Genomic DNA, 13,000 nt, shown 5'->3' with positions numbered 1-13,000 from the left:
TTCTAACGCAATGGCAAAAGTGGCAAAAAAAACATAACAAGGTATTAGGACTAATGTCGCACTGGCCAGAATATGCACTAGGGTTAATAGTGCACTGCTCTGTGCATCGCTGTCTCTGTCATTGCCAAATGTAGACAGGTAGAGAGAGATCTCGCTAAAGCCACAAGCCCTGGCCGTCCATCTGTCACTCGGCCCAACAGCTTTCGGTCTCAGTGGGGACATTAAACAAAGAACAGTCACACTGACACACATCAGTCACACATAACCTGAGGACACACTGATGTTAGTATTCAACAGGAGCCATATGCACGATCTGAAATGATTTAAACTTAAAAATCTTAATAAAATCCATTCACTCCCAGGGCTTCTGCTTTAAAGTTTCCTGACACAACAACAGGCCATAATCACTTCTTTTAATGTACTCTTAGGGGAGCAACACATGGTAATTCCCGCATGCATTCTCAAGGGATTCTGGAAGTTGCCATGGCCTGAAGCAGTGGCGTGAACTCCCACAGGAGGACTGGGAAAGAGAACGAGGCGCTGTCGGATATACGCGGACACAAGGTGAGAGAGGCAAGTCGGCCCTGCTCTGCCTGTTGTGGGATTACAGATATCTGATTAATCTGACCAGCTAAAGGACACAGTAGGACACACACACACACACACACACACACGGCACTGGATTTCACTTTTAATACATTAGAAAGTCCATGTATGAGCCCCTTCTCTGACCATCTGTGCTTCCATAAAGCCCAAACAAAGAATTACTTAGATAAGATACGAAGAGAGACATTGCTAACCGAACAGAATGACCGCTTCATTACTGGTAAAAGTATACTTATATGTGCCCACCTATAAAAATCACTTTTTAATACTGTATCTCAGTTGTTTCTCCAGAACAGCCTTAAAGTCTCCCTGTGGTGAAAATCATGTTTTTAATGTTGTTTATGTGTCTATGTGGTGTTTTTAATGTGCTTTAAGACAAACCATGTGCAAATTCATAAGTCGACTCCATTGCTGAGTATTTCCTCCTTAAAACTGCAGTGAACCAAAGACAGTCTCAAAAACACGCTTTGAAATCGCTGGTGTTTCTGACGTCACAAACTACCTTGTAACCAATCAGATCAACGTGTGATTGTCAACCAGTGGATCTCTGAGCTGAGTGAGTGAGTGGAGGCGGGGCTCATTTGCATATTCATTTTTCAAGGGAAAAAAAAAACTTTTAAATATGTTATTTTGTTGATCAAAGATGAGTTGTAAGGGATACAATTATTGGTTACAGGGGGACTTCTAGGAGATAGTAAGAGAGACAGAGAGAGTGAATAACTCACACAAAGCTATTGCTGGTCACCAGCATAAGGTGTGTGTGGGACCAGCATGGGATGATGGTTTTCTGGCATGGAAAGTGGGAGTGGATTGATATTTTAATGAAACAACTAAGAACTAGCATACACAGCTTTAAAAATAAAGCATGTGCATTCAGTCAATCATACCTTTATGAGGCACAAGGGCCACACTGTGAGATCAATTAGCCAAATAGATCTAGCTCACAATGCAATACGCTTTTACCAGACCTCCTACAGATGTGTGACTTGATCCTCAATGCTGTGGTTCTGTAATGATGTTAAAGCAGTCTCTCTGGGCTTCCGCCCTGACCATATGCTTGATGTCTGGAGGAAAACGCACGTATAGGCCAGCAAAAACTAACCTTGTCCATCTGCTATTGTGCTATAATCAGATTGAAGAAAAAAAGAAAAGAAAAAACACCACAAAAGTGCTCCTGTTTGTGATTCCACAACTTTCTGGGAGTCTTCTGAGATCAGCGGACATTTGCTTTTAGATAAAGATCCAAACACACAAAAATCCAGGCCCAGAATTCTGGTTTCTGTGATTTGCCCTTTTTAGAGTTAGTGTGTGTGTGTGTGTGTGTGTGTGTGTGTGTGTGTGTGTGTGTGTCTGTGAGGGTTGTATTTAGCTATACTTAGTTTGAAGTATAAACTTCTCTTTGAGGATGCCCAGGGTTACCATCAAAGTTAAAATAAATCATAAATAAAGTACGGTTTTGTGTTTTTAAATAGAGTAAAGAGGCAAATATATTGGCCAAAAATGATCTTTTAGGGTTACCATTTAGCATAATACTATGACTTATATAACAACAGCAGAAGTCTAGTGTATGACCTCATTTAAATAGCTAGGTACACGTGTGTGTGTGTGACGTGGTTCCTTGCTCACACTGGCACTTGTTCTAGCCGTTATAGTTCGTCCTGTGCTACCTCTCACTCAAACACAATAAAAACCCCTCAAGGTAACCCTCTCTCATCATTTCACATGGCTTCTTTTCCATGTCCCTGTAACTACACACACCCCCCTTTCCCCTCCATCCAACCCTCTGTAATTCCCCCAGTCTCTAGGAATGCTCTTGTTTTTAATTTCTCCCAGCTGCTCTGGCTCTGTGCCCGACCGCCTGCCTTCCCACATCTGCTCCCCATCAGGCCGCTGCCGAGTCCACACAAACAGAGGCCTCTCATCAAAACAGCAGGATTACAGCCCTCGACCCCTGGCCGGTACTTCAAGACCCGTCCGTCCGCTATCCCTCAACCCAGCCATCCCACCATCTCCCCTCATCATCACCCAAAACCTCCTCTATAGACCTCTGGACCGGAGCCCATATTGTAAACTCTGCTTGCTGAAAAAAAGAGACATTGCTATCTGACCGGACATTATCCCAATATTCCTCTTTGTAGGAGTCTGTGTGAACTAGTATGGGAAGTGTATTGTTACCTAGACCACATCATATGTGCGTCTCCGATGCGAAGGAGGTTCAGGAGGAGGGTCTTCTACTCGAACACCAACCTCTACTCTTATGAAGGCAGCTGCCTATTTACTGTAGGTAGTAAACTGAAAGGCAGCTCGTTATGTATTGGAACAGAGTTAGAAAGTCAACTTGTCTTCATCTAATGTGCTCTCCACACCGAACTTATCTCTCAATTATTTACAACTCAGAGTACAATAAGGGTGAGAGAGCACGCAACACACAAACACACTCTCTGTGAGCCTAAGCAGGCGTCTTCAGCTGAGCAAATATGTTTTGAGAAAACAAACATTCAGATGGCAATAAATGCGTATTTAGTCACAAGCTGAACAGACCCCTGGGCCCTGAGACTCTGTATATGTATGTGTATGAGAGAGACATCCAGCATGTACGTGTGTGTGTGGGAAAGAATGTCGGGGTCACCAAAAATAGTGTGTGTATAACCACAGTACAGTTGTGTTAAAGAGTGTACAGACACATTCTCTTGTCACTGTTCCAAAGAGATCCACATATCCTTCTGTTATGAGGAAGACGTACACTAAATGCTGTTCTCTTGGGTTTCACCTCATCTAGGAAGTGGTAAGAGGGGAATATCTCAGCTCAGCTTGACTAACACTTTATGAACAGAGCAAAAGGAAACCTGTTGATTGACAGATCGTTTTCCAAACACACTTTCAAAAGGGGTTTACACTGTTTTACCCAAGAAGGATGTGCTCCTGGACCCGCATCCTTGTCCCATGTCTAGGTCCTAGACATAGTCCTAACCCTACCCTAAACCTAATCATTACCTAGAGCAGTGATCTCAAACTCAATTCCTGGAGGGCCACAGCTCTGCACAGTTTTGCTCCAACCAGCTCCTAAACTTCAGGGGGGCTTCCTCTTATCTCGCTGGTCAATGCTGGTTTATGCTGATTTGGTGCATGTTGATGGACCAGCTTAACCACCCTGAATAAAGCTGGTAAAACTGGTCAAGGAATTCTGGCTGGTTAGGCAAGTTGAGAAAACTGGGACATCAGGATCTCATGCTATGAAGCAGCATCCAAAACACAAGCTAGATTAGCTCTTATACGTTCTCGGATTTTATTTTGATTATTGATCAAATTGTACTTAAGTTTCAGTGCCATCTGTTCTCCACAGGGAGGGTGTAATCAGTGGAAAGTCCAGCACTACCCAAAAAGGCAAGAAAGAAAAAAACTTCCTTTTCAGATTTCTCCCAATGGCTGCTAATAAAACCCAGATGTTGCTGAGCTTCTCTCTACCCCACTCCCTCCTATCCTCTCTTCAGCCGCCCGGCCTTAGCCATTCCTAAATAAAGGAAAGTATTTGTGACATTCAGCCGAGCCGGGACGTGCCAAGAACAACTCCCCAGCTCGGCCCATCTGGAGTGTGTTAGGACAGCGCTGGGCACCAGTCGAGATGCAGAGATGAGTGTTTGGCCACTTCTGCATGAGTAAGGAACATTCAAGAGCAAATTTACAAGAAGGTGCTTGTTGTTTAGCTTCATGCAAGTGGTCTGGGGTTTTTCAGTGTGAAGAATCTCTCCGTTTCACAGTCCAAGACTCGTTTCTGACTCTCGTGTCCCTCCACCCTTCTGTGGACTTGTTGCGTTTGTAGTTGTTTCCTTTGCTGCCTGAAGTAACCGTCGTGCTTTAGGCGGTGGTCACGGTGTCTGTCGTTGTTCAGAGCTCAAGCTCACACACCTGAACAACAATAACTGTCACAAGCACACACACACACACACACAGGACCATCCTCAGCTCAGACATCTGGGGACCAAGAGTAATGCAGGCATGCAGCCATCACCAACACATCTGTCAACTGATATTCAAAGACACAGAGTTCTTTAGTGAGAGGGGAAGATAAAATAAATGTGTAAAAGACGAGGAAGAAAGTGAAAGACTGTTTGAATTAGGCATACACTCTGGGCTGACAAGATGTCTTGTTGCACATCGCTGTTAAATGACATTATCTCTGTCATCAACTGGCAGATGTGAACACAACAAGCAATGAGGTTTCTATTGGTTTATGGTCCAACTGTAGAATCTCACTGGCCTAAAATCCTTCTCTTCATAATTCTTTACATTAAACATCATCTTTCAGAGAGAGAGAGAGAGTTTGCTTGATGCTGGAAACAACATTAAGCTACACAAAAGAATGAAACAGTTTTGTTCTTCTAAGAGAGCCATAATGCTATAATTAATGCTTGGACAAATAATAAGACATGCTTGTCCTTCAGCCCTACAGGAACGATCGTTATGGAACGATTGCAGTTTTCCCATCAAGGCTGATAAATAATTATAATAGCTTCGCTTTCCCTAAACTCATGTATTACTTTTATAGTATGGAAAAAAGAGACAAAATGATCTATGACAGGAATCTGTTTGCTCTCCGCACTTCCACAAACAAGCTCCCCAATCAAAACACCTGCAGCTCCAATTAGCTCATCAAGCTTTTAATTACTCTGTTAATTGCATACAGGCAGCGTGAGGGGCGGCTGGGGAATTAGACACAGAAGCCCTCCAGAGGACCCGCCTTGACAATCCTAACAAACAAAGAGGACGCGTGCCAAGCAAAACACACAGGGCCTGTACACACACACACACACACACACACTGCAGATCTCCTGCTCACATGACTGGAAGAAAAACAAGATTGGCTATAACGCCAGGCTACCATGCTCACCATCTGTTACTGCGCTAGAAGTGATGTCACATCCTGTCACATGGATGACTATTACCTGGGAGAAGGATGAACATGCATTGAGTGGTTGTGTGCACTTCTGCTGGCTGAAAGGCATTGTACCATAGTTCTCCTATTATTTTTACAAAAGTAAAAACCAAAACGACAGTCTACATCCATCAAAATTTCACAATAATATGTGAAATGCTGTATATCCTCATGCCATCAGCCGTTACCTCACTGACTCGTTATTTGATTAGACTATTGACGTTACATGACGTTATTTGATGTGTCATGCAACAATGTAGGATATCTTTAACTTGATGTTTACAGTTGAATGCAGTGCACTGATTCCCATGATGTTTTGTACAGTACTGCTAGTATTTATTTCTAAAATATATCTATTTCAAAGTCTCGGTCATAAGTCAGGATCTGGCTCTGCTAGCAACTGACTCACTTTTTTCACCCTAACTCCCTGACTCGGATAACTAGCTCTTTTTTCTCTCTCCCTCGTATATTCTCTGAGAAAACAGCAGAAGTGTTTGGCGTAGGAGGCGTATCCAGGAAATAGTGGCCCGACTCTTCCTGTGAGACAGGTGCACGATTCGGGCCTGACAGCTGCTGTCTCTCCACTGTATTCACTCTCTCTCGCTCTCTCGTTCTCTTAGGCTATGGCCAGCTGTAGCCTAGTACTGCTCTTGTTTGCTTTGGCTCTTGCGTCATTACAGCTTGCTGATTTATGGAGCACAAAAGGCTATAACCTGCTCAACTCACACACACACACACACATGCAAAATCACATAAACATATACATAACCAAAGTTATCTATCTACAGTGTATATTGATTAATATTCTCTTCTTCTATTAAATTATTGAAGCAGTAATGGTACAGTGATCCTCACCATTAAATCCATGTCCCAAGCACACAATTATAATTATTTTCTTATTTTCATTTTATGTTGCCCATATGATAGACTTTCATTCATTCACTTTCACATGTTGCACTTTACTGTATTTTCCTTTTTTAAGTGATTCCAATCATATTTCAAGCAATTCAAACCCATCATGTTGAACAGTCGCATCTGAAGTGTCTCGGCTGAAAGAAATAATACATTATTTATCGCCTTTAATATATCAGCCAAATTTTCTTATCGGGCCGATAAAGATAACATTAAAAATGAACATAAATCAGCCGATACCGATATGGTGGCCGATATATTGTGCATCCCTAATAAACTTTAGATAAAATATAAATATAAATTAATATACAAGTGAGCAGCCTACATAGGCGCACTGTTAATAATGCCTAAATATGCTAAATAACTAAATATGTCAAGAATATAATAATGATTAATTCCCTGTCCTTGTGTTTCTCTCTCGGTCATGCTGGGTCCTCAGTGGGGATCAATTCAGCTTTTCCCCTCCCCTTTTAAGAGACACTTTTGATACTATAAAGTCTCTGCAGGAATTTGTATTCATTTCCATAGGAATATCCTCTTAAAAGTCCCCCCCCCCCCTCCTCCAACTGGAACATTCTGGTATCAACAAAAAAATGTTTCTCCCAATTCCATTTGCTTTGAAAACGTTCCTTTTTTTGTATGGAAATTAAACTTCCTTCTGCTGGATCCCTGGTTGTGGAACAATAACTGATCAGAGAAGACCTCTGCGTTAGATTAAGGTCTTCGTAAGAGACTGGAGCCGCAGTGAAATTCAGCTCAAACCCATTTCAAGAATGACAGGATAGTCCGGCGCTCTGCTTCTGTTTCCGTGAGATAACGGCTGCTTTAATTTGTGAAAATACGCTACATCGTACGTCTCCCGGTCCCAATCCAGCCCAGAGCCCCTTCTCAATTCTTTAACATCATTGTGAGGAGAATTGTATGTGTGTGTGAGGGCTTAATAACTGAACTTCATCTGTAGTTACCACTCAGAACTGTGTGATAACTAACTGGCTGAGGGCGAGAGAGGAACTAGCTTTATCACAGACAGGAGCGCTGATATGAACTTCCACACTGTTTGATTAATAAACCCTTCTACAGCAGGGATTACTCCAGCTGGTGCCCTGTCTCTCAGCCATACTTCCGCTGGCAACTTATCCTTTTATCCTCCTCTCTTCCCCCCCCCACCTTCTTATTTACCAAGAGTTTGCTTATCATCCAAACAAAACAAGCCGAATCATAATGGGAGCCATTTCTCAAAGAGGTTTACAATGTCCCCAGTTTGACCAGATCACGTCTGTTTTTCATTACAGAGAAATGAGGATCCAACAATCTTGCAACATCAGCCTGAGCAGTCTCTTATTTCTTTGAGAAATGTGTCCGTATCTCTGACGAGAGCCTTCTAAAAATGTAAGCTTTAACCTGATTGGCTGATAGATTTCTGTAAGTCTGATGGGAGACAATGTGCGCTTCAAGATCTAACTGATGGTTTTGGTAGTGTTTGCGAACTTCTTAGCATTAATTAAAGATATGCAAGGCACTTAAAGGTGCAGTAAGCGAATTGTTATTGAACACTGTTGATATTTGAAATCAACCCAAACAAACACGCCCCCTCCCTTCATTGCTCCGCCCCCAAAATGCAGGAAACGCAATGCATGTGTGTCTTTGGATGTGTCTTTATCATAGCTGAAGCAAGGCAAAATAATGCTTTGTGAAAAATTAAGCAAAGATGACGAACAAACGATAAGGAAGAACAAAAATGCTTTCCTTTGTAATGTCTCTCAGCCATCTCTCTTTCTACAATCTTTCATCAAATCTCCCTCTTGCTCACTCTCTCTCCTCCATATAATGAGCCAACACGCCCCCTACTGCTGATTGTCTCTCTCTCTCCTTCCCCATCATGAGTGGACGCGCCCCCTACTGCTGATTGGCTCACTCTCTCTCCTTCCCCATCATGAGTGGACACGCCCGCTACTGCTGATTGGCTCTCTCTCTCCGTCCCCATCATGAGTAGACACGCATGCAATTAAACTAAACCCTTGAGCACATTTGTATATTCAGTTTTGGAGATTTCAGATTTACCCCCTCTTAAACATGTGATTGGTCACTTCACATGTCAATCAGACAGTCTCTTCCTGTCTAAGTGGGCGGGTCTCGGCCACAAAAGCCTACAGAGTGGACCAGACTTAATGCAGATAGTCTATTTTACATGCAATCTTTTATAAAGCTGACTAATTGTGTTTTTAAGATAGGACAACACCATTTCTTGTGAGAACAAATGGGCAAAGGAAAGACAAGTACAGCGAGTGTCTCTGAGAGTGATGTGGTTTTCTCTCAGAGTGAACTCCCCACTCCTACAATGTGGCGTAAATGTGTTTTTGTTACTCCAGATGTTTGGAAGCTGGCCGGCTCCACTGCTCTCTGACATTCTCCTTCTCCCGAAAGAGGACGCCATGTCACAGTAATGTCAAACACATGTGCTCACCGCACCGTCGCCGTCTTTCCCACTGTTTGGAGGGATAAACAGGGCTAAAACTATGGCAATTGCCCCCCTAGCCCATCCCTGCTGCTCCCTCTCCCTGGCACTCCCACTGGGAGCCCGGGGTCGGCACTGTAGGATGCCCGGATGGGGCAATTTGCCATAACAGTCGGATTTATACAGCCTTCACCCCTGAGTAGGTACTGAGACTCACTTAACTAGGAGGCCGATCAAATATGACATTCATTAGATGTTAAATATGGACTGAGCGAGTGGCTACGTTCAGACTGTCAGTCCAAATCTGATTTTTGTGCATATCTGATTGAAATCAGATCAGAATTAGCTAATGTGAACAGCAAAAAAATCACATGAAACATTTCAAACTACATCTGTATGTGGTTTGAAATCCTATCCTTAATTGTTTGGCTGTTCACATTATGTGGCCAATATCAGATTCTGATATAACTAGTCACAGTCCTGAACTCATCCGCATGTGCAAAAGAATACTAACAAAGATGGCACGCAGTCATACGGAAGGCAACATGGAATCCAATGAAGTCCACATTCATTTATAAGTTGATGTGCCGCAGAAGCCAGCGAATTTCACGTGACCAAAGAACTACCAGTGTGTAAAGTCTTTGGAGCGACTCCCATCAGCGTAGAGTTGTCGATCTCAAATCTCAGGACGGGGGACAAGGTTTTTCTCATATAGTTTTCCCTCAAGTTTGCCCTTGTATAGAGCCGTCACCGTAATACTTATAAGTTCTATAACTAACCTCACTGCCGTCTTCCATATTAACCAAGTGACCAAAGAACTCCCTGTATGTAAAGTCTTTTGCAGCGTAGAGTTGTCGATCTAGAGTGATGTAAAAGTTGCACTGCAAAACATCAGACATGTATGCATGTAGTCCTAATCAGAAAAGATCAGATAATGTTTGCTTTGTGCTGTTCACACTGTTTTGAATCAGATTTGTGCCACTTTTGCCTGCAATCTCTAAACTCTTCCTGTATCCCATTGATTTTGTGGTGCACACTGTGAAATTATGGATTTTTTTATTTTATGCAGCGTGGCATTCCTTTCAATGCATGCAACTTTGGAAGGGGGGGGGGGGGGGGGTCTTTAACCCAGTCTGAGATTCATTTCCTCACACCAGGACATAAGTGACACATAAGTGCTCTCTGTGGCAGCTAATGACCAGGATAATCTCCACTGAGCTCTTCTAAAGACGTCGACAAAAAAAACAAAACAGGTTCAAACACCTCTCTTGTAAAGCTTGCGGTCATCCCCACCTGCTCGGGACCGCACAATGCATTATGGGAATTAGGATGAGTGTGTGATCTGTCAGCTCTCTAGATATCAGTAATAAAAATGTAAGTTGCTTTAACCTGGCTCTTTTTCCCTCCATCATAAACGAGTGTGTCTCAGAGCGTCAGATGAAACACAGTAAACGCTGTCGTGTTCTCTGGCGTTCGGATGCTGGTGTTCGGGAACACACTCGTGTGTGTGAGACGCTTCTGGAGGGAATTAAACCAAATCATTCTGATCACACACTTTGACTCTGGCGTTTCAGAAACACCAAACCAACATTTGAGATGCTGCCATGCCATTGGTCCGCTGGTTACTCCAGTCATCCAATCACAGCCTCAATGTTTCTTGATGCACATTGAGGGATTTATTCTGTAAATGTGTTTCCATTGTATTTTTTGCTCATCGGATAAAAAATGTTAAGCGCATTTTTAGAATTTATTTGCATTGGTTTTTTTTATGCAATTCAAAATGTGCACACAAAAAAAATAGGTGGATGGAAACATATCTTATGTCGCTCTATTTAACGGAAATGGGATCAGGATATGCTGCATGCCAGATTCGAACCAGTGTACCAACATTATGAACGCAAAAGCCCTTTTTATGTCCCCAGCACATCACAATGTTAACTAATGACTATAGTTAACTAACGAACCTTACAGGTGATTATATCAGATAATGAAATACGTTTTTTTTTTTTTTTACTGTAGATTTAAGTTAAGTCGCTACCGTATTTTTTATGGTAAATTTCTGGCAATCACAGCTGCCGTTTTTTTACCGTAAATTTAACAGTATTTTTTTTCTGCCGCCTTGTGTTTTGTTAGCTAGGTCTTTCTCACAGGTGATTATATCAGATAGTGAAATAAGTTTTTTTTTTACTGTAATTTTAAGATAAGTCTGTAAAACCTCAAATGTTGTTATTTACCGTTTATTTTTTTTACCGTAAATTTAACGGAATTTTTTTCCCGCCACGTGAAGGACTTTCTCGCAGGTGACAGTCAGGCTACCTGGCCGATCAGGTGCTTATACTGATCGCAGGCTGACCCCTCGTTCTCTCGTTCTCTCCCTCCCCCCTTTACCGGCCGTCTGCCGACACCATCTCCCGCCCACCGCCATCTGCTCCTCTCGTTAATTACGAGACGGCAAACTTCACCTGCACCCGCACTCAAATTACAATAATTACCTCCAGTGCACACCATGTCCCTGCTCTCATTGCAGTCACTGCCACAAGGACACACTCTCCTAACCTGAAAACAGCTGTCCTGTACACTAGCATAGTAAACCGAAGATCTCTGCCACACAGAAGCTGACAGTACAAGTGAGTTCTCACTGCAGATCAGCGCCGAGTGACAGTTTGCATTGCACTTTTTTTTGTACTAAACTAGATTCACAGTGAGTGCAAATCATGAAGTAGTCAGTGTGCATACGAGTATATGATTTTGGTGCATAATTGTTTGTTTGTGCATAAAAGTATATGAATTTTGGTGCATAATTGTTTGTTTGTTTTTAATGTTTTAAGCATATGTATTTAGCTTTTGTCAACAATTTGCATAAACATAGCCATTATGTTAAGACTGTGTCTTAAAGGGAAAGTTCACCCAAAAATTTAAATTCTGTCATCATTTACTCACCCTTATGTTGTTCCAAACCTGTTTGAGTTTCTTTCTTCTGTTTAACTAAAAAGAATATATTTTAAAGAATGTCAGTAGCCAGACAGTTAATGATAGGAAAAATAAAACTATGGAAGTCAATGGCTACTGTCAACTGTTTGGTTAACAACATTTCTTAACATCTCTTCTTTTGTGTTCAGCAGAAGAAAGACACTCATACAGGTCTTGAACAACATAAGGGTGAGTAAATGATGACAACATTTTTATTTTTGAGTGAACTGTCCCTTTAAGAACTAGTATGATCAACTATCAGTTAGTTACTTTTCAGTGTCAAATTAGAACAATCTACATTTTTATGTAGCTGACTTATTATGAACGGTCTTAAAGGGAAAAAAAAGTTGACTAACTTGTAATATTAGCAGTTTATAGTAACACTGACTCTTAAGACCCTCAAACAAGTTCTCCATATCAACACACTACCAATGTCCCCTCATCTGTCTTTACTTCATATACTGACTCTTCTATGAAAGCAAACTGAATCATTTTGATTAATGAATGGCGTTCTCTTAGTCGGTGCGCAGGGATATTTGCCTGTAGGGCTGTTTGGTGGTAATGTTTAAGGATAGTCTGTGGCCACAGTGCGGTTTCACCTTTAGACATTCAGCTGTTTGGGAAAACTATTACCGTCTGTTCATTCATAATTCAGCTGCTCTTTACTGGGGTCAATTGAAGAGTAAAGTGGTGGTTTGCAGGAGCATCAATGCTGACTGGGCTGGACTGAAGGACAGTTAAGACAAGTGATGTTGCAACAGAGCATATTGTGGTTTCATCCATCGGTGTGCTGGCAAGGTTGCAATGAACAATTCATCATAATGCACCAGATCAAATCTTCATTTTTCTGCTCATATCTAAACTAATCATTTTAAGATGAACAGGTGCAGAGATTGCCAGGCCGATGACTGCTACTTTTCCATTAGATTAAAGCTTAAATATGCTGTAGTTTTGTTATCAGCCAGATTGCTTCTCAGTGAAATATTGTTTTATAATAAACATAAATGAAAGCTCTTTCTGTTCAGAATATGTGAAACAAGGCAGCATGTGAGCTAATTTCTGATAGATCCGATCAAACGGAATCGTTTTTAAAGAGGTTGGAATTTTTTGCCATTAAATGAACT

General features: G+C 41.8%; 1 protein-coding gene across 8 annotated transcripts in view; it reads right to left on the bottom strand.

Annotated features, from left to right (window-relative positions):
• cbfa2t3 (CBFA2/RUNX1 partner transcriptional co-repressor 3) overlaps positions 1-13,000 on the bottom strand; it is a 66,272-nt gene that overhangs the window by 31,352 nt on the left and 21,920 nt on the right. The gene's annotated exons all lie outside the window — the stretch shown is intronic.

The sequence above is a fragment of the Abramis brama genome (assembly GCF_963993115.1).
Source record: "Abramis brama genome assembly, chromosome: 3".
NCBI classification, from domain to species: domain Eukaryota; kingdom Metazoa; phylum Chordata; class Actinopteri; order Cypriniformes; family Leuciscidae; genus Abramis; species Abramis brama.
Note: the sequence above shows the minus strand (reverse complement) of the source record. Positions and strands in the feature narration are given on the sequence as shown.